This window comes from Schistocerca cancellata, chromosome 5, assembly GCF_023864275.1.
Source record: "Schistocerca cancellata isolate TAMUIC-IGC-003103 chromosome 5, iqSchCanc2.1, whole genome shotgun sequence".
NCBI classification, from domain to species: domain Eukaryota; kingdom Metazoa; phylum Arthropoda; class Insecta; order Orthoptera; family Acrididae; genus Schistocerca; species Schistocerca cancellata.
In genome coordinates, this window is record NC_064630.1 from 327,624,267 (window position 1) to 327,647,508 (window position 23,242).

The window sequence follows — 23,242 nt, forward strand, 5'->3', positions numbered from 1 at the left end:
GACATTTCACATACGAATTCGCAATTCATTCCTGCTTTCAAGAAGAGTCGTCGAACAGACGCACACTACCATAGGCCTACTATAGGGCTGACTACACCGGTCAAGTATTATGAGACTTCTGGTGAACAGAAATATCCCCTGCAAGTAATCATTATGATAGCGCAAATAACGACTGTGTGAAATCCATCTCGCTCCGTTCGTCCACGAGATCCAGGAGGCAGTAAACACTAGTGTTCAGTTCGTTGCCGTGCTCCTTTAGGGCGTTTGATACAACTGTGCACTGCTACCAAATGAACGAAGTAGTCACGTATGGGAAATCAGAATAGCAATGTGTCCACCTACCTACAGCAGCGGAAATCTGCATAGAGGCATGGGTATTTGCAGGAAAATTAACATTGTCGATTGGAATACTTATGCACAATATATACGCAATAGTATGAAATCGAGTATACCGACAAATTCAGTCAAATGGTACGCATTCGATGTCAGTAATACTGTATATAACAAGATATCAGCGATTCAAGTGACAGATGGCGGAACACGGTATAAAGGCAGTCGGCTCTGTGCGATAGTAGTGCGTGCGTATCTGCCTTTACTGCAGGTAGGAAAGAGACACCATTAGTGGCTGCGTTTTGTGTGTGTAAACCACGATTCTGACAAGGAAATGGGGCTCTGAGACGTAGAAAGTGTTACTTTTGCGCAAAGCATGGGCCACAAACCGTTGTTCTTCTCAACTTGTTGCTGATTTACAGCTGCCAATAACTGACAGACTTGCACGATAAACTTTTTCACATGAGAATTACCTTGCATTCAAGAAAGGACTGCAAAAACCCTCTCTAACAACCAAACACAAACAGGCCATTCTATAAAATTTCGGGAGAACTGCCGGATGTCTGTAACTTATTGGTACGATATTTCGGTGCAGAGTCTTCAGGCCATCTTCAAGTGAATACTGACGGACAGTACACTGAGCTCTCCTATTTAAGATCACGCCAGCACTTTCATGGAGTGTCCTAATTGGCATTGCGCATGCTTTTCCACTGATTCCACTGATTCAAGTTTGACGTATGGGCCACAATTTTTGTTTCAGTATATTTCATCGAACTACCAATTGAAATACAGTGTTCGCCATAGCGTACTTATTTGTTTGGAGAAGGCGAGTATGCTGCTGATGATCTAAACTTCGATCTCGGGCAGGACGCGCCGTTTGCCCCATGTAAGATTTGCCGCATTCACACGGAATCCTGTAAACACTTGCTTTGCGCAGCTTTGAGTCGTCTTTAACAGAACCAGAAAGCGCTGATATTTTGGAAGGAGGTGGAAAGATTACTTCAATTTTATGTCTTCTTAATGTTCGTCTTATTTTAGCTGTAACATTCCCAACATATGGGGGACAATTACTCGTTCTGAAGGGCTCATGCTCGCCTTTTGGATTTGTACAGCTTTCTGTACTTGTTGAGACAAATATCCGTTGTTCAAGAACACAGTTTGCAGTTGCTACAGTTACGTTAGTGCAGGATGGTGGCAACTATTAAATGAGAACTAGTAGACTGTAAATAAAGGTCGCTGTGCGTACCATTTTCGAAGCACTGAATGTGCAATTGTGCCATCGCTCTTGCGTTGCACCAACGCATTTAAAAAATGCAAACAACCATCTTTCTCACCTCCATAGTAAATTTTATTTTTTCATGTATGGCTTCAGATGTTCAAGGAGCTCTCGGAGTCTGGCGAAACTATGAGGCCGAATTATTAAAGTCTCGTCAACATATCGCCAAACTACTGTTGGTTTTAACATGTGTGAGGGGAGTACTCGCTTCTCAAATTCTTCCATATAAAGCTTAGCCGCCAGAGAAGACAGAGAAACATTAGTGAAAAGCGAAACTATGTCAAAACTGACCAGCAGATCGCTGCTTTCCATCTTGAGTGGCTAAAGTCTGCTGATAAAGTCACTCGAATTTCTTATATGATGTGGACATTTGTCTACAAGGGGTTTGAGTAAAGACGCCAAATATTTGGCCGTATCAAAAGTGAATGCTCTAATATCGCTCGCTATAGGACGTAAAAATGGCCAACGGTCTTGCCGAAGTGGTAACACCGGTTCCCGTCAGGTCACCGAAGTTATGCGCTGTCGGGCTTGGCTAGCACATCATACAAAGTTTTACGCCACTCTGCCACAATAAGAACTTACAATGCGCAGTAAGCTGATATACCTCTCGTAAAATTCAGTTCATAGAGGCAGATACAATCCCAAGTCGGAATACAATAATGGACACACGTAACAAGTAAAATTAAATAAAATTGTACCACAAGACAGTGGAGGCATTACAATAACATGCCAGATGGGCAGCCATATTGTATGTACAACTTGTATGGCATGAACACAACAGATAAAAGCCGCATAACATCGTTTCATGGTTTATTGCCATGTTGGCTGCGAAACGGTAACTGACGACAGGTGCTGGAGAACAACCAAAATTCTAATTGCTGCGCCGAGAAGTAATACCAGATGGTGGTCTGTAGTGCATGGCGCCAATTAGAAATGATGTAATAGGGTCCCACGTTTGCATAACATTAAAATTAACAGCAATTTAACACCAATAAAGTACATGCAGTATTGACAGATTGCATAATACAAGAAATGTAAAGGAAATGCCTTTAGAGGAAAATCACGCAGTCGAAATTTACAGAGAAACAAATAGGATTTGATCTTTACCTGTAAGCGAAATACGACAGAATTAACAACTGTATATAAGAACCTGTAAAACAAGTTGCCTTGCAATGTATGATAACAATATAAAGATCATTTCATGTATAAAAAGTATTTTTAAGCGTACATCAGTCTAACAATGTATATAAAAATATAATTTTATTTATATTCATACCTTGCTTACTGTATTTAGACAAATTCCGTAAGTCGTGTCAGATCAATAATTGTCGAACTGTTCTGGTCCACTGACTGGAAGGACTGCGCTCTAGACAGGAAGTTGAAAGGACGGTGACATTCGGGTAGACATTGGCTCAAATCTCGAGATTAGCAAACCGAATTTAGTTTTTCTTTGGTTTCCGTTTAAAACATAAGGCAAATTCCGGAATGGTTCTTTTGAAATTCGAACTTGTGTTCCGTCTGTAATATCGTAGTTTATAGGCCACAACGAAAAATGTATAAAATAACACTTTTTCAGTTTCAGTCTCATTCATTATCCAATATTTACTGGCACGGCGTGTTTCGGGAAAAAGCTGCCACCGTCAGCTTATGCTTGAGTTTGTTAGTTCGTAAATAACAGTAAGATAAATGATGACAGCAACATGCTGCGGAAATGGTTGGTGAGAAATTTTGGACTATAAACGTGAAACGTGATTGAAACTGAAAAAGTGAGTCAGCTGCCCCTACCCCTGGGTTCTGTCCGAATGAACAAGACCTTTTAATAGGAAATTTAAAGCAGTTAAATTTTCTACTGGGACGCATTTTCGCTGGACATCATAGTTGCCGAATTACTCAAGAGAAACGGATGAAAGTGACTTTAAAACGCTTTTTTTTAATAAATGAAGAACTATGGCCTCCAGTGAAATCATATCCCAGGGTGATTCAAAAAGAATACCACAACTTTAGGAATTTAAAACTCTTCAACGACAAAAGGCAGAGCTAAGCACTATCCGTCGGCGAATTAAGGGAGCTATAAAGTTTCATTTAGTTGTACATTTGTTCGCTTGAGGCGCTGTTGACTAGGCGTCAGCGTCAGTTGATGCGAAGATGGCGACCGCTCAACAGAAAGCTTTTTGTGTTATTGAGTACGGCAGAAGTGAATCGACGACAGTTGTTCAGCGTGCATTTCGAACGAAGTATGGTGTTAAACCTCCTGACAGGTGGTGTATTAAACGTTGGTATAATCAGTTTACAGAGAATGTGTGTTTGTGCAAAGGGAAAAGTTCTGGACGGCCGAGAACGAGTGATGAAAATGTAGCACGCATCCAGCAAGCATTTGTTCGCAGCCCAGGAAAATCGACTCGAAGAGCTAGCAGAGAGCTGCAAATTCCACAATCAACTGTATGGAGAGTCCTACGAAAAAGGTTAGTTATGAAACCTTAGCGTCTGAAATTGGTTCAAGCACTGTCTGCAGCTGATACGATTAAAAGAATCGATTTCTGTGATTTTATCCTTGCTCAAATGGAAACAGATGAATCTTTCGTTTCAAAGATTGTGTTTAGTGATGAAGCAACTTTCCACACTAACGGGAAAGTCAACTGTCACAATGTCTGTATATGGGGCACTGAGAATCCGCGGGAAACAACTCAGTATGAACGTGACTCGCCTAAGGTGAACGTTTTCTGTGCCATTTCAGCCAATAAAGTTTTTGGTCCCTTTTTCTTCGAAGGTGCTACTGTAACTGGACTACAGTATCTGGAGATGTTAGAGAATTGGCTGTTACCTCAGCTCGAACAAGAAGCACAGAAATTCATATTTCAGCAGGATGGAGCGCCACCACATTGGCACTTATCTGTCCGTAACTACCTGAACGTCAACTACCCGAGGCGATGGATCGGCCGCCAGGCAGCCCGTGACAGAGCACTTCATAACTGGCCTCCAAGAAGACCTGATCTTACCCCCTGCGATTTTTTCTTATGGGGGTATGTTAAGGATATGGTGTTTCGGCCACCTCTCCCAGCCACCATTGATAATTTGAAACGAGAAATAACAGCAGCTATCCAAACTGTTACGCCTGATATGCTACAGAGAGTGTGGAACGAGTTGGAGTATCGGGTTGATATTGCTCAAGTGTCTGGAGGGTGCCATATTGAACATCTCTGAACTTGTTTTTGAGTGAAAAAAAAACCTTTTTAAATACTCTTTGTAATGATGTATAACAGAAGGTTATGTTATGTATCTTTCATTAAATACACATTTTTAAAGTTGTGGTATTCTTTTTGAATCACCCTGTACATTAAAGTTACTACCAAAATATCCTATTAATTTTTTCCTGTAGTATTACTAGTTTTCGTGTAACGAGAGAGAGACTATGAAAATCTTCCACGTGGTATCTGAAGGCGTTGTGGGTTGCATAAAACCTGTCAGTAGGGGCAGCTGGTTCACCCTGTGTAGTTTTTAATACCATCTCAGATGTCAACCAGTTCCATCAACATGGAGAAAATTATCATGTAATATTTGTTCCTTCCTTCCAAAATAAGTAAGCATGGTCGAACATGCTGATGTAATTTATTGCATCGGCAACAGCCGCTTGACATTATCGTTATTCTTTGGAATACCGGAGTAGACACACAAAACGATGAAGTTTACATGACCTGTTTGGTCGGACGCGTCTCTTCCCCCATTTAACATCAGCTTTCATTTCGTGTTTTACAGCAGATTTTGCATTCTGTGCTAACAGGTTGGCAGATTTTCTGCTTACTCGTTTATAGCGCTGGCGTTTATTCCCTGCTTAACGAACTGCGTTTACTGGCGTGGGAAACGCGATAACTGTGCGCAAACAAATGCAGTTACATTATAAAATATCAGACTTAATTACACAGCACACGTACAGTGCAGTTTTATTACGTACTCAACATGTATACGCCTGCACACTATCTTGTTAAAAAGAGTGCACAGAAGTACTCGCCGGAGTACTGCACACCGTACAGCGTAATTTCTAGACATCGCAAATAAGGTACCGTTTTTCGAGGAACACCAGCACACGAAACGTAAGTTCATCCCTTGGATTCCGCGTCCGGCCATCCTGATTTAGGTTTTCCGTGATTTCCCTAAATCGCTTCAGGCAAATGACGGGATGATTCCTTTGAAAGGGCACGGCCGACTTCCTTCCCCGTCCTTCCCTAATCCGATGAGACCGATGACCTCGGTGTCTGGTCTCCTTCCCCAAAGAACCCAAGAACCCATCCCTTAGATTAACCACGTAGTCAGGAATAAGATCTTACAGGCGAGAAGAGTGAACGCATTAAGTGTATTTGTAGAGGTATGGAAAATGAAATGCAACAGACGCATTTTAGTAATGGCTCTTCCCAGTTGACTGTGCAATAGGGACGGTAAATACAGCATTTTACACGTGTTAATTGGGTTCAGAAACAGCGGGGCGTTTTAAAATGCTGTCTTCAAATGAGTCAGCGTGCTGTGATTTGGAAAGTCCGGTAAATCTGTGTTTCGAAGTTTTCCAAAAGTGACTGACATGCGTACTGACTACTGAGTCTGAATACAGCTAAATGAAGTATTAATTATTATAAAGGACTAAGATAAAAGAATTTTTAACGACCGCTTTTGTATTTCGCGACAGACAAGATGAAATCACGTATAACTCAGGTTCTCAGCTGTGAAATTCGCTAGAGACCGTTGGCTCGAAGGTTAAGTGTAAGCTTCAGCATAATGGGAGTTGGATCTGCCACGGTCGACTTCCTTTCCTTTTTTCTTAACATCTTGAAATGTTTTTAATTATTTATCGAAATAATTGTTTTTATCGTGTGAGTAATTTTACTTTTTGTTGTCGATTGTTTACGAATGTGCTTTGCGACTCGACTTCTGAAAGTAACTCTGCGGACGGCAAAATATTCAATCCCACAAAGACTCGAGATTAAATGACAATTCTGGCTACAAAATATTGTCTTTCTCTACTCGTGACAAGCTAATTTACGGAGTGATATTTTAATTTTGCCCTCAAATATACTCTGGAATGCCTCACCATACAACTTTCTTGAATAGGTGTGACATGTGGCTGTGAGCTATTTGTCTAGTTGTTGGTGAGCATATTTCCGTTATTTCTATCAGATGTCGCATATGTTACGGCTAAATAAATTAATAACAGTGGGTCTGAATGAAGTTTTATGTTAAATTTGGGAAAAATCGCTGTAGAAATGCACCAAATTTCGAAGTGAAATTTTTGAGACAACGATTTAAGTGCGTATTTAAGACTGGTATATGCGTTTCAGATAGGGAGAACATCGTTTGAGGATGACGCCCATTCCAATAGGCCGTTAACTGGAATCTTACCAAAAAACGTACAGAAATTTTTTCTGAGACACCACTAGCTCTTTATTCACACGAAGTAATGAATACTATAGGCAGCAGATGTCAATTGATTCAAAACTTCTATACTTCCAGAAAGTTTTCGATACTGTTTTTCTCAAGTGTATTCTAATCGAACTGCTTGTCTGTGGAGCACCGTCTGAGTTGTGCAAATGGATTCTTCGTTTCCTGTACGGAAGGTTACAGTTCGTAGTAAAGTCACCGAGCAAAACAGTCACATCTGACATTGCATAAGGAAGAATTATAGGCCGTCCATGCTCTTAATCTATATATACGATTTAAAGGCCAATCTGAGCAACCCTTAGACATTTTGCAAATGATGTTGCCGTTTACTGCCTAGTGAAGTCATCAAAAGGTGGGTGGGTCGTGAAGCGTGCCTGGGTATAATCTGTAAACTGAAGAGCGAACGGCGCTTTTGGTAGGGGAAGCAGCCTTCCCCGAAGAACGCTACAACTGCCGTACACGATGAGCGGCAATCAGTTTCTCGGTCTAACAGTGCAGCGCAGCTCATGTTGATTTACTTGAATTCCTGTGTTACGTAGGATCTTCAGAAACCAAGTTATACATGCCGTCCCACGCTGAGAGCAATGCGCAAAAAAAGGGGCGGATTGTCAATTCTAGATCGCAGACAGATTCACCGTGATATTCTGGCGGCTTTTGGACGAAATGCAACTTCAATGGAATGGAGACAAACTATTTGACCAATGCCGCATAGACGTGAATGATGCTGATCAGGCAGGAAGGTCGTCGACATCGACCACAGGGGACAATTTCCAGGCAATCGAGAAAGAATGTGTCGGGGAAAGAGATTGTCTGACTATGATGACGACCACAGAGCTACTCTCGAATGGCTCTGCGAAGCGGATTTCTATCGTCGAGGACCTGAACGACTGGTGGGACGTTCTGACTGTTGTTTAGAGCAGGGGATCCCAACCGCTTCCTTTGGCGTAACGCTTTGAGAACACTGGTACTTTTGAAGGAACATCTTGTTTATTTTGAATGTTTATAAAATTAAAAAAATGAAAAACTTTTTATTCATAGATTACTTCTATTTTAAATCATAATTAATAGCGCACAAACTGATAATAATAAAAATTATAAAAAATTAGTATCGCCAAAATGTCGGGAGATAAGCCATGCTATTACTCGGTTTTCTCGGAGCTTTTATTCACTTTCCGCGGGACACCAGTGTTCAGCGGAACGCAGTTTGGGAAACCCTGATTTGCAGAGTGTCGTTGATTGTTGTGACGCCGACTCGATACGCCTGTCAGATAGACTTCCCTGCATCGACTGGAGGTAAATCGAACTCCAGGTGAGCCCGCCAGTGCATTCTAGCTGCCGTCTGCAGAGGTTGGTAACAGTGCGAAAGCAGTTTTCAGGTCACTAATCACATGTATAAATAAGGCGCAGCAATGGTATCACTGCGCACGAGCATAATATACGTCGTGCTCCGCAGCTTAACCGGCAATGTCGTCGAGAGGTTCTCCAAGAACGTCTTTGAAAGCGTGCGCCAGAGTTCTAGTGGCAGCCGCCACTAGGCTTCAGTCATCGCTGCTCACTTGTTCGAGGAGGATCTGCCGCTCTTTGACAATGTCTATGTCAGGCATAGCACAGTACTCGGCATTTATTGCACTTAGAATAGGAATGTCACGGTGTAGATCTTTTGAAGATGAGTATTTGAGTTTATTGAAACAAATGTGTGAGTTTGGAACTGAACTGCAGTCATTGCAGTAGTTGTGCTTATATGTAAGGGTGCCCGATGTTTGGATGGGCGTAGTGGCCCTGTTCATCCTATGAGTTGCACCTCGGTGTTTGTTGTCAGTACCCAACGTTGGCGACGTTGTGCAGCTGCAACAACTATGGTGAAAAAAAGTGACCTGTATCTGTTTCACTTTGAAGTGGTCTTTCTTAGGAAAGTGTAACTTACTTTTTGAACTTCCCTCGTCAGTCGACGGTCATAAGGAATTTGGTGAAAAATAATCACTCCACGGAAGTGCATGCATAGTGTGTAGCTGTGATTCATAGGGTGCGATGCGGAATTATCAGTATAAACCTCGTAAAACAGCCTGGTGTTGCTGGATACAATGAGGGAGGATCGCTTGTTGACTGAGCTTCAGTTAGTTGGTTACTGCACCAAAGTGACAACGTTCCAGGATAGAGTTCCGAGAACCCGGTCTGGCACAGTTTGAATCTGCTACGAAGTTTCAGAACAGCGCATACTATGCTGCAAAATGAAGGAGTCATTGTGGGAAGGAACGAGGCAGCCTTAAAAACAGCTCAGCTTTGCGGGAGCTGTGTTCAAAGCGATCGGTGACTGTTGCCTGATGGGATAGTTTGTTTATTGAATATTTAAAAACCTGTTGCTTAATATTTCAGAAACGCGTCCCACATTTTACAGTTTTTCATGTAATAAGATAAGTTGTCCCATATTACAAGCAAATATTGATTTCAGTAATAAGAAATGAAAGTAATAAGAATGAGCTACAAGGAAAAATAAATTAGTTGAAGGGAACAGAGGACGTTAAATAAACATTTTATCAATTTACAGGAAAATAACAGAAAGACCAAGAGCCGGCCAGAGTGGCCGGGCGGTTCTAGGCGCTACAGTCTGGAACCGAGCGACTGCTACGGTCGTGGGTTCGAATCCTGCCTCGGGCATGGATGTGTGTGGTGTCCTTAGGTTAGTTAGGTTTAATTAGTTCTAAGTTCTAGGCGACTGATGACCTCAGAAGTTAAGTCGCATAGTGCTCAGAGCCATTTAGAAAGACCAGGAAGATAAGACTGTTGCCCGCCAGTGTCAGTGATGGGAAGAAAGTGCATCGAGCCTCAGTGTCAGGCCCAGACTAGAGTTGCCCTTACTTACGAGCTTGAGAAACTCCCAGCCCCGGGGAATGGCGCGAAGTTGTCCGTGCCCTACCACTTAAATCTTTTGGGTGTATTAATATTACTGTTTCTTGTGCATCTGTTTTTTTTTTACTATTGAAACAAAGGAGAAAAAATAAATTATGTCTACTTGAAATTTGAAACGTTCAAATTAGTTATTGAAGCTGAAGCACTTTTATAGATGATAGAAAAGATCAGAGGTGAGCTATGGATTCCAACCACCAAAGTCCGCAGGTGTTGGGGGTGTGGGAATAGTTCGGAAGGGCATCGAGCCAAGGGTCCTATGCTTCTTCCTGTTGTCTACTTGTGTTTTACAGGTTCCACATAACTCTGTGTACAATACGTTGTCATGGTTTATGTAATACGTGACTTGATCGAGGAAACAAAGTGTGTCATAAAGACACACAGGAAAGAGGTGACCGTGATGAATAATTTGCACAGTCTGCAATTTAGTGAAATTGTTGCGGATGAAGGAGTTGTAATGGAGAGAAGACAAGAATCTAGTATTGCTTCATTTATGAACCTGTTTTACGCGTTTCGGCGTTAGGCTTCATCAGAATCCTGATTCAGGTAAAAACCAGAGGATTACATACTTACATAGTTCACTTTCTCTATTCATGTTCGTTGCAGGCCAACAATATTACTATATAATCCTCTGGTTTTTATCTGAACCAGAACTTTGATGATGGCTAACACCGAAACGCATAAACTGGATCAATAAATAAAGGAATACTGGATTCTAGTAGTCTCTACATCACAGTTCCTTCATCTACGCCTAATTCATCGAACTGCAGACTACGCAGATTGGTCACGGAAGTTAGAGTTTTTGTCTGTATTGTTGTTTCGGTTAGCGTGGTCATGTACCTCTGAGGAGTGTGTCTTGTGCATTGTTTGTTGTTTCCTGGTTCTCATGACGGGTCAATTTCGTCGTTCTTTTGTGTACTGAAAGTGCAGGGCCTTGGAGATCGAGTCTGCCGTAGTATCCACCTCTTTCCATGCTGCTTCGTCTCTAATAGGCTTGTACACTAGTCATTTGGCCTGTATGAGAAATGCGCAGTATACTGCGACATGCTCTGGACACTCTCTCCACTTCTTCCCCTTTCACTAAAAGTAAGTAAGTAAGTCCGTATGGCATAAATGGTCGGGAGCCCCCGAAGGGTTGGTTCGGCCACCTAGTTGGAAAGATTTTTACTTTCCTTCGCGTCTACAGACACCATACCGTCGATACATATGACAACTATGTGTAAGTGTTTCTGGTAAGCGTGTATGAGTGCAGTCTTGTTGACGTTGATGAGCGAAGGGAGAGGGTGAAACCTAGTTCCTTCACATAGCCTAGTTCTCTCGAAAAGCAGCCGGCCGCGGTGGTCTTGCGGTTCTAGGCGCTGCAGTCCGGAACCGCGGGACTGCTACGGTCGCAGGTTCGAATCCTGCCTCGGGCATGGATGTGTGTGATGTCCTTAGGTTAGTTAGGTTTAAGTAGTTCTAAGTTCTAGGGGACTGATGACCTAAGATGTTAAGTCCCATAGTGCTCAGAGCCATTTGAACCATTTTTTTCTCGAAAAGCACATAGCGGACCGCAGAACTTATCGGCCCTCTGGTGGACAGATCACTATCAAGAGTGTTGTATGCAATCACTGAATGAGGCACTGTGGAGAAGTTTGGAATTTGATCCACGACAGTGGCAAAAAGATTCCCCGTCGGATGCGTGCGATGCAAATGTATCCGGTTAGAGTCACGTCCACTCAAAAAGGAAGGAAAAGGAACTAGGTTCTTAGGTCTCATTGTTAAGTGTCCCTCGTATTGGCCTTTATGGGGTTGTGCGGGTGGTGGGAGAATGTCGCGAAGTAGCGAGTGCCGAGCTCCGAGCCCGCGCAGCTCGGGGCGGTAACGAGCGGGCTGAGTAATGCGCTGTCTGGGCCGCTCCCTTTCCTCTGGGCGCCGCGCCGCCGTCAGGTCAATTATGCAAACGCGCCGAGCCCTGCCCGGCAGAGCCAGCTCTGCCCGCACGCCAGCGGCGGCAGCAGCCCGGCGCCCTACATCGCCTCCACTCTCCACACCCCAGCCATATGTCGGGTCTGGGGGCGTGGCGTCACACGCTGCCACACACGCCCGCTGCGACCCAGATTCTTAACACGACGCATCTTTTCCGCTCTCCAGCCGGAAGCCTTACTTTTTTTTCACCTCGAACGTCTTCGTTACTGTCATATTACTGAATATTCTTGAGCATGTGCCACCTCTGAGCTGCCGCAGAGGATAAATATGATTCAGTTGCTTCAGGGAGCAGCGGGTCTGAGATCCTCATCTGATCACGTACGCCCTCTCTGGAGGAACTAAGCTCACACAGCATAATATTAATCATTTCCTTACAACAGCACACAGGTCCCTCAGGAGTGCTGTGGCGATACAGAATTGATGCAAGCCAGTCATGTGACCCTTCACAGCTGCACCGACAACGGCCGCCAGAGGTGAACGGGTAACATCGGCCCACACCTTGGCCACAGTGCATCCAGTCTCCTTCGTCAATTATTCGGCGGGATAGAACAGGTTAGAAAATATTTTCTCAACGAGGTTAAAATCTGCTGTACACTCTTTCCTCAGTTACTGGAATAATCAGCTAAGTTTAATGACATATGAGATGCAGTGAGAAACGTTCTATTACATACTCAAGATGATTCCTGGTATCATTGAAAACAATATTACAAAGACTCTCCACAACTTCAGATAAATTCAGCAGGATAGATATATGTCAATCAACCTTCCATCCAGCACACATGGAATAGACATTTGTTGTGAAAAAAACTGATGGTTCGAGCTTTCAGTTCTGTAATTACACAGATATTGTGAGGGATCCACTTGTACCTTGAGCCCGATTTTATAAAATATTTCATGAAAATTACATGAAAGGGTTATCACATGTAGAAGAGAGTGTATATTTGACACCACTGAACCAAAGATGTTGGCTGAGTGGCAGAATCGATTGTAAGTAGGGGCGCGTGGAGTGCAGTAGCAGCTGCTGTTGCACTCTGTTAAATGTAGGATGCAAGACTTTAAGCTAGAAGCTAGCTGTGAGAATTTAGCTGTTGGCCTATGGACGCAGTAAAATAAAAGTTTTCTAAGGTAATGGAATTTTGTATATTTAGTTTTAGATATGCAGCAACGCAATGTGGATTTTGCTGATTCTTACATTACCGACCCTTGAATGTAGGAATCATATGTCTTCTATCACGATTAATGTATAGGTTGTTTAGGTACACCCGATTTGTAATATTTTGTGTGTTGTGTAATCCTGATATAGAGAAGTTAAATTTTGGAACCTATGTTGCCAAACGATATCAGACTTTTTCTCATGTAACAATCCAACTATTTTTAATTACGACAGTAAGTGAGAAATTTAGAACAGTTTAGAAGTTCACTGCTTTTAAAGTTAATGTAAAATATTTGATATTAGATTTTGTGAAACTTTATTTTGAATACAATTTTCCAACCGAGGCATTCGGTCTTAGCATATCCCTTTATCAGTACCTCATTCTCTTCCATGTCGTGTTTGTTTAAATCCAATGAGTATTTTTTTTTTAAATAAATGATTTTTCACTCAGAGTCAGAAAAATATTAATGTGCCTGAATCAGAAAAGTATTAATGTTTCTGTATTACAGACGAAATGCTGCAGTTTGAGTATACACAGGGTGACAATCATTGAACTATGTGACATAAAATCGCCATAACTTGTGAACGGTTTGCGTTAGGACGTTAAACTGCACGGTTGGCTGCTAGCTGTGATGGGAAATAGCATGCGCATGAGGGTCTGGTTTAGCGACGAAGTCCACTTCATTTGGACGGGTTCGTCCATAAGCAAAACTGGCACATTTCGGGGACTGACAATCCGCATTTCGCGATCGAGAAGTCTCTTCGCACTCAACGGGTGAGTGTGTGGTTTGCAGTGTCTAGTCACGGAATAATCGTCGTGATTTTCCTTGATGGCACGGTGACTACCGAACGGCACGTGAAGGTTTTGGAGGATGATTTCATCCCTATTATCCAAAGTAACCTTGATTTCGACAAAATGTGGTTCTTGTAAGACGGAGTTCGACCCCATCGAAGCAGGAGAGTATTTGATGTCTTTGAGGAGCACTTCGCGGACAGCACTCTCGCTCGGGGGTACCCAGAGGCCACTGGCATGTGCCTCGATTGGCCGCCATATTCTCCGGATCTGAACACATGCGGCTCCTTTTTGTTGGGCTGTAGTAAAGATAAGGTGTACAGCAATAGCCCAAAAATCATTTTTGAGCTGAAAACGGCCATTCAGGAGGTCATCAGCAGCATCGATGTTCCGACACTTCAGCGGGTCGTGCAGAATTGCGCTATTCGTCTGCGTCACGTCGTTGCCAATGATGACATGCATATCGAGCATATCATAACCTGTAGTGATGTTTACATGTTGAATAAAGAGTATTCACGCCGTAGTTTGTAACTAATTTATGTTTTTTTTTCTGTAGTACGCGCATGAGGGTCACCCGGTACACGACGCCGACATGGTTAGGCAGGCTGGAGCGTTCATAATCTATACTACTATATAACGGCAAGTCGTTGTTAAACGTTGTTACCAAAAATATCGAAAATTACTTGAACGGTTCACTTAAAATTTTAACACGATGCTCTAGTAAACATTAGGATGGTCTTAGGATACGTTTTAATAATATATATAACATATAAATATTTATTTAATATATAAAGGGGAAATGTTGTTGCCAAAAAACTCGAAAAGTACTTGACTGATTTACTTCAAATTTTTACTCGACATGTTAATAAACATTCAGATGGAAATAGGCTACATATATTTCTTTGAATGACGATGTACACGTCTTCTCTTAAGACCGATTGCGAGAAAGAAAATACTGTCCTGTGCTGCGAAAATGTATAGTTTCGTTTTTTTTTCTTGCAGTTAGTTCAAGTGCGATAGCAAGGTATTTAAACCATTAGACAATTTGTTTCTTTGATATATTTTCTTTCTCTTTACATATAATTTCAAACAAAAATTGTATACATAGTTATATCTGTTTTCTTTTCTTCCTTGCCCGTCGATTTTTACAGAAAACACGAAAAGTATATCCATGGCTTGTCGGCTTGTGATTAGAGTACTACAGCGGACTTTGAATCGTCCGAACCTTTGTAATCCTCTCTATTTGCAGAGTAACACTCTGTGAAATACTGTCACTGAAGCCGCTATCCTCGAAGATACAGCAGCTGGATGCGTCTCTCTTATATCATGCATACCTATGATCCCACGAATTTACCCATTCATTTGGGTGACATCAATTCTCAAGGAAAGTTTCTTTTGCAATATCAATGAAAGAGGCTGAAAGTCAGAGATAATGGGAAGGGAGCTAGACGGAAGTTGGATAGAGGGAGAGGGGGAGGGGGGAGGGAGGAGGAAATGTACAGATTGAAGGAGTAAGAGGAGACGAACAGAAAGAGTGGGGGAGGAGATGATGCACAAAGGTAGGGAGGAGGAGGAGGTGATGGACAAAGAGAGGTGGGAGTAGGTGATGGGCTGAGAGGCGGAGGGAGAAATTTAGGGTGTGTATCCATTTCGCATACATAGTTAGCAATAGCGAAGAATTTTTGGTTTCGCTATTGTAAATAAGGAAAAAGCCAATAAATTATTAGTACACTTTTAAGATGTTTGAAACTCTTGGCTTACAATGAAATAGTGATTTCAGACGATAGATTCCGAAACCTATCCACATTATTATAATATTTCTCGTCCTCAGGATGCCACAGACTTCTTCTTCGTTGCATTAAACTTAAAAAGTTCTCAAAATCCATGTATTCCGTGTATGTACGTCTCCAGACTCAATCTAAGGAAACAAACTGATTTGAATTCCGCCTACTGTGGGGCGCTGAGATCGGTTGCATTGAGACTACTCACGTACTGGTGCACTGAGTGGAAAAGTTCAGCCTTCTTCGGCCGATGTCGTTCGTCGGCGGAATGCTAAAGTGAATGGCGAATGTCGCATGTAGTTAGACGCGCCATATAGCGCACGTCAGTATTCTATGTGTAGAAAGCAAGCTATTATGGCACAGAGTGCTAAGAGAAAGTCAGCAGTTCTTGTTTTCTCTGCGGCCGTTGCAATATGTGACGAGGAATTGAACAACATGAAAAGAAGAAAATTATCATTATGGGTGAAAAAGTAGGTGAGCATGATGGAAAAGAGGAGAAACTTGACATTTCTTCGAAAATTACTTCTTGTAGAGGGCGAATACTCGTTTCTGAATTAATTGAGTGTGAGCGAGGATAACGATCGATTCCTACTGAAACTTGTACAAGAGAAAATTATCGAGGCAGGACATTGTGAAAACAAAAGTAAATATTTATTTCCAGAAGTTGTCAGCGTCTGTAGTATTACAGCCATTCATGAATGGAAGTCTGTCAAAAGAACTACGCTTTGGTACGTAAACATCCTGACTGCCAGGACCATATCTCTTTGAGGTCTCACTGGCATGTTTTCTCGGCAGTGCGGTGGACACTTAGTTGTTATTTTCATTTTAATTTCCTGTACTGTTTTGAGTGGCCTACATTCTTTTGACGAACAGCTTGTTTCGTGTAATTCTGTATCACGTTTTTTCCGGTTAATATTTACTTTTGATATCAGGAAGACAGGGCAACAGTCCATTAAAACACATGTTATTTGCACCAAGTGACCATATTCTACCTCCTCTCTTCTCGAAAGCACTTTGTTAGCGCGTCGCGGGGACTATGAAATGCACAGCTGTGCACGTCTTCATCGTTCGAAAGGTTACATCTTTCAAACGCTTCAGCTTCTATCGGCAGCATTCGTTTAACATCGTATGCGCTCTTACGGGCCTATAAAGACTCACCTTCGATCCCGTGCAAGATGCTACATTCAATTTGGGGGTAATAATAATTTTAGGCAATCTCTTCAACTTCATGTAATCCTATCACGCGCAGAAAGGAAATTGTAAATAAGCACTTCCGAAAGTCACGACAGTGAAATGTTTTGTATACGACAGTCGGTTGTATGGTAGGAAGCGTCGGCATGGAGACGTGACACAATGATAGAAAGAAGATTTCAGAAGTGTCCATGACAGCATCGTGAATGAAGCTGTCAGTTTGTTGCCTTATCAACGCGAACTGTCCAAGAACTTGTGCGCCACCCGCATGAATATTGCTTAGCGTGGAGATATAGTAATCGACAGGGATATGAAATTGAAACTCCTTTGCAATGAAAATCGGTTTAAAATGCATCGGGATTTGCTGTCTTAATGAAGGTCATTCTAGACCAGTTTCGTTAAGGTCAGGCGCATGCTCTGAATATCTAACTAATGCCAACAGATTCGAATAAGACTTCCATTGTAGGGAATGGTTGACACTAAAATGAATTAAGAGGAACTGTGAAAACATAGAAGTACAGAGAAGCGCAGACTAGAGGTTGCTGAGGCAATCATACACTAGTTGAGCGTAAGGTATAGTAGTGTCGTAATAACAGACCTAGATATTGGTGTAATTCAAATTGATCGTACATCTCGAGCTCTTCTGAGGCAGGCAGTTACAAATGTAGGGATTTAGCCTAAAAGTACTTAGGACATACATTACATTCCTTTTATTTTATATAAAAATATTTTAAAATTTTGTTTTGTTTCTTCGTTCTATATTAACAAGAATTGCTGTTAACATACCTTATCTCTCTCTCTCTCTTTCTCTCTCTCTAACATTGCATATTATTATGCTTATGCATACTTAAGAAATGTTTAGAGCTTTCAGTTAACAGATCCAGAATTTATGGCAAGAAACTGAATTGAAAAACTGAATTATAGAGTGTGTGTGTTGTCTCGGAGTCAAGCAAGGCAGAGGGTGAAACGTGGTACCGGTGGACAAACTACTCTTCTAGAAGATGAAGAAACAGGCCGCCGAGACCATACACCAGATCCGACAAAAATATCACCAACACTACCACCCAAGCACAGTTGGGAAAAGGCGAGAAAGAAGGTCAATATTTACCGACTTGGCGGTGGCCTGATTGGTTAGAGGCTGGGGAAAATTTGGAAGTGGGGCCGTATCGATTTAAAAGGAATCGCCCTGGTATTTGAGCAGTGCTATTTGAAGGTACCACGGGAAATGTAGACCTAGATGGCTACCTTTGCACCTCCTCCGGTGTCTGTATCTCAACACTATTTCTCGTGGCCACTGCAGAGAGGTCTGGCATTTATCCTGGGACGTCGGTGCACAGCCTGGTGTTCAAGAAGCATCTTAAGCGCCAATCTGACCAAATCCAGGGCGCTAAAATTTCGTACACTGGCAAGATTCTAGCTGGTTATCTGGATTTTAAACTAGCATACAATGCTCCTGATCGAAAACCAGACGACGATTAATATCTTTTATCTGTTCGTTTCTATCTTTCATGACACAGAACCTGTATTCTAAACAGGTGCTGGTGAAGTGCTGCATTGTCTCAGACATATTTCACTCCCTTTCTGTCCAACCATATAATTTTACCTCTAATTCTGAGTAACCCATTTTTCTTCCTTTAACTGATATTTCACCGATCTCGTATGGCCATCACCGGTTGTACGAGTACATATCACAAATACTGTACTATTTTTTCTTTTTCTAATGCGATTATCTCAGAAAGGGAGATGAAAACCTAATAAGTGTGGATGAATGGAACTCTGTAGTAGTGAAAGTAATAGAAGAGTTAGGGGTGAATATGGGCTCGGTAGGAGCAAAGAGAGAGTAGGAATATTGAGTTTTGCAATTACTTTCAGTTAGTAATGCCGAAATAAGAAGAGGGGAAGGTGTGCTTGGAAAAGACTTGGAGATACTGGAAGATTACAGCTGGTTTACAAGTGGTTCAAATGGCTCTGAGCACTATGGGACTTAACATCTGTGGTCATCAGTCCTCTAGAACCTAGAACTACTTAAACCTAACTAACCTAAGGACATCACACACATCCGTGCCCGGGGCCGGATTCGTACCTGCGACCGTACCAATCGCGCGGTTCCAGACTGAAGCGCCTAGAACCGCACGGCCACACCGACCGGCAGATGGTTTACACTTTCAGCAATCAGATACTAGATTGTAAGTTGCATGCAGGAGTAGATGTAGACTCAGATCAAAATTTAGTAGACTATAGTTTAAGAGAATCGTCCGGAAGAGTCAATGTGGGAATGGAGCGGATATTGAAGTACTGAGGAACGGAGTGTTGCGTCTCGGAAGTAGTGCAAAGCTGTAGATCCTTCTATAACAATTACCGCAATTGGCAGTTCAGTTGAAGAGAAAGGGAAATCTATAAAAAGGGCAATCACAGAAGTTGGAGATACAAATATGGCTAGAAGGAAGATGAATGCGAAGAACCTTTGGGTAGAAGAAAAGATATTTAAATTGTTTCATGAAAGGAGAATGTACAGAAATACAGAAACGTTCGGGAAAGGACATAAGTACAGCAAAGTAAATCAACTAGGAATCAAATTAACAGGAAGTGCAACGACGCCAAGGCAAATTGGCTGCAGGAAAAATTCGAAGAAACTGAAGAGGAAGTGGTTGTCGGAAGGAATGATTCAGCGTATAGAAATGTCAAAACAACACTCGATGATATTAAAAGCAATGGAGTCAACATTAATAGTGCATCGGGAATCCCGCCGTTAAATGCCGAGTACCGGGCGGACAGGTGGAAGGCTTCTATCTGGGGAAGAAACTGCTTGGTACTGTGATAGAAAGACAAACGGGAGTCGATATGGAATACGTAGAACATCCAGTATCACTATTCAACAGAGATCTGGAAGACTTGCCACTCAGTAACACAGAAGGAATGGATAAAATTCTATCGTAATTTCTAAACCCATTACGCAAACTGTCAAGTAAACGAGTCTTCCAGTAGGTTGATAGAAACTGAGTCTGGAGGAATACCATCAGACCAGCACTACTATACCCATCCACTCAATCCCAAAGACTACCAGCGCTGATAAGTGCGTCAACTATAACAAAGCTATGAAACTTCCTGGCAGATTAAAACTGTGTGCCTGACCGAGACTCGAACTCGGGACCTTTGCCTTTTGCGGGCAAGTGATCTACCATCTGAGCTACCAAGCATGACTCACGCCCCGTCCTCACAGATTTACTTCTAGCAGTATCTCGTATCCTACCCTCCAAACTTCACACGTTCTTATAACACAGCTACCTTAACAATTCATGCAGCCAACTCCGTCAAACAGGCCTTGGAGGGCCCAACGGTACCGACCGGCCGCCGTATCATCCTCAGCCCACAGGCGTCACTGGATGCGGATATGGAGGGGCATGTGGTCAGCACACCGCTCTCTCGACCATATGTCAGTTGACGATAACGGAGCCGCTAGTTCTCAATTAAGTAGCTCCTCAGTTTGCCTCACAATGGCTGAGTGCACCCAGCTTGCCAACAGCGCTCGGCAGACCGGATGGTCACCCATCCAAGTGCTAGCCCAGCCCGACAGCGCTTAACTTCGATGATCTGACGGGAACCGGTGTTACCACTGCGGCAAGGCCGTTGGCTTCATGCAGTCCAGATACCGACACAAATAATTTACATAAGACTGAAAAAAGTTAAGTTGTATGAGCATCAGTTTAGCTTCAGGAAAGATAAGGCACCATGTAAGCATTTCTTCCGTTGCGCTTCGTAATGGAAGAAACACATAAAAATATTCAAGATGCGTTCACAGGATTTGTCGACGTAGAAAAATCGGACTATAACACAAAATGTTGCATCATGTTCAGAATTCCCAGGGAAATAGGTGTAAGCTAAAGGTAAGGTTGGGTGATACACAATATTTTACACGAACCAAGAGTAAAAATGGAAATGGAAGTCTAAGATCAAGTCCTAATTCGAAATGGTTTAAGGCAGGAATATGTGTCCAATTATATATCGAAGACGCTATTACGGGAATGAATAGAAGCGTCAGGCTTGGGATTAAAATCGAGGTTCAAAGGATATCTATGAAAATATTCGCCGATCACCGTACTAAAATGAAGAAGAATTAAGAGTTAGTTTGAAGGAATGAATATTCTAATGAACACGCAGTATGGATAGAGAGTAACTGAAAGAAAGACGAAGGTAATAAGGAGTAGAAAGAATGAGCCAGATGAACTTAACATCAAAATCAGGGATCGTAAATAAGACGAAGTGGACGAATTCTACTACCGTGGAAGCAGATTAATCTGACGGACAACGCAAGGACGTGAAAAGCAGACTTCCTCAAACAATGAGCGCATACCCGGCCAGCAGATGTCTAGTATGCCTAAACATTTGCCTTAATTTTTGGAAGAAATTTCTGTTAATGTACGTTTGGAGCACAGCATTGTATGGACGTGAATCGTGGACTAAGGGGAAACCAGAAAAAGAGATAATCGAAACGTTTGAAATACGGTTGTATAGAACTGTGCTGAAAATTTGGAGAAATAGGAAGGTTCTCCACAGATTCGGTGAGGACTGGATAATGTGAAAAGCATGATTGTGTTTTCGTTAATTCAGCGTTTGAATGTCTTTCCAGTACTTACGAGTAAGTTAAGGATTGGCGTCTCGTTTGTTAGTGAATCGCGTGAAATTTGTGCTGTCCGTTTCTGTGTCTTAATAATATGTGTTTATGAAGTAGATACGGGGAACTAACACAGAAATTCCCAGATAAAACTATATGATGGGTGTTAGAACAAAAGTCATTAATCTGGCACATGGATTCCATCTGGACCCTGCTAACCTATTTATTTGAAAAGTATGTGTACTGATGGTGCACTTATTCTACCATACAATTCGATAATTACGTAATGTTATTGGGGTAAGGCTGGAGAAACAGGTTCAAAATAATCACCATGAAAATCGCATGCGGTGATTTAAGTAAACATCTAAAAATTAAACCTGATGTGAATCCTGATCTTCTCCAACGCGATTTCTCTGAGATACTGAGTTACCTGTCACGATATATCGCCGTTTTAAATCATTGCATTCGATGTCTAGATCATCGTTGTTGTTGTTGTCTTCAGTCCTGAGACTGGTTTGATGCACCTCTGCATGCTACTCTATCCTGTGCAAGCTGCTTCATCTCCCAGTACTTACTGCAACCTATATCCTTCTGAATCTGCTTAGTGTATTCATCTCTTGGTCTCCCTCTACGATTTTTACCCTCCACGCTGCCCTCCAATGCTAAATTTGTGATCCCTTGTTGCCTCAGAACATGTCCTACCAACCGGTCCCTTCTTCTTGTCAAGCTGTGCCACAAACTCCGCTTCTCCTCAATTCTATTCAATACCTCCTCATTAGTTATATGATCTACCCATCTAATCTTCAGCATTCTTCTGTAGCACCACATTTCAAAAGCTTCTATTCTCTTCTTGTCCAAACTTTTTATCGTCCATGTTTCACTTCCATACATGGCTACACTCCATACAAATACTTTCAGAAACGGTTTCCTGACGCTTAAATCTATACTCGATGTTAACAAATTTCTCTTCTTCATAAACGCTTTCCTTGCCATTGCCAGTCTACATTTTATATCCTCTCTACTTCGACTATCATCAGTTATTTTGCTCCACAAATAGCAAAACTCCTTTACCACTTTAAGTGTCTCATTTCCTAATCTAATTCCCTCAGCATCAGCCGACTTAATTCGACTACATTCCATTATCCTTGTTTTGCTTTTGTTGATGTTCATCTTATATCCTCCTTTCAAGACACTGTCCATTCCGTTCAGCTGCTCTTCCAGCTTCTTTTCCGTCTCTGACAGAATTACAATGTCGTCTGCGAACGTCAAAGTTTTTATTTCTTCTCTATGGATTTTAATACCTACTCCGAATTTTTGTTTTGTTTCCTTTACTGCTTGCTCAATATACAGATTGAATAACATCGGGGACAGGCTACAACCATGTGTCACTCCCTTCCCGACCGCTGCATCCCTTTCATGCCCCTCGACTCTTATAACTGCCATTTGGTTTCTGTACAAATTGTAAATAGCCTTTCACTCCCTGTATTTTACCCCTGCCATCTTTAGAATTTGAAAGAGAGTATTCCAGTCAACAAATGCTAGAAACGTAGGTTTGCCTTTCCTTAATCTATTTTCTAAGATAAGTCGTAGGGTCAGTATTGCCTCACATGTTCCAACATTTCTGCGGAATCCAAACTGATCTTCCCCGAGGTCGGCTTCTACCAGTTTTTCCATTCGTCTGTAAAGAATTCGTGTCGGTATTTTGCAGCCTTGACTTATTAAACTGATAGTTCGGAAATTTTCACATCTGTCAACACCTGCTTTCTTTGGGATTGGAATTATTATATTCTTCTTGAAGTCTGAGGGTATT

General features: G+C 42.0%; 1 protein-coding gene and 1 pseudogene across 1 annotated transcript in view; one reads left to right on the top strand and one right to left on the bottom strand.

The window, feature by feature from the left end:
• The window catches only part of LOC126188520 (neuroendocrine convertase 2), a 1,507,992-nt gene that overhangs the window by 32,695 nt on the left and 1,452,055 nt on the right, over nt 1-23,242 (top strand). The gene's annotated exons all lie outside the window — the stretch shown is intronic.
• LOC126189768 (5S ribosomal RNA) lies at nt 20,335-20,452 on the bottom strand (annotated as a pseudogene).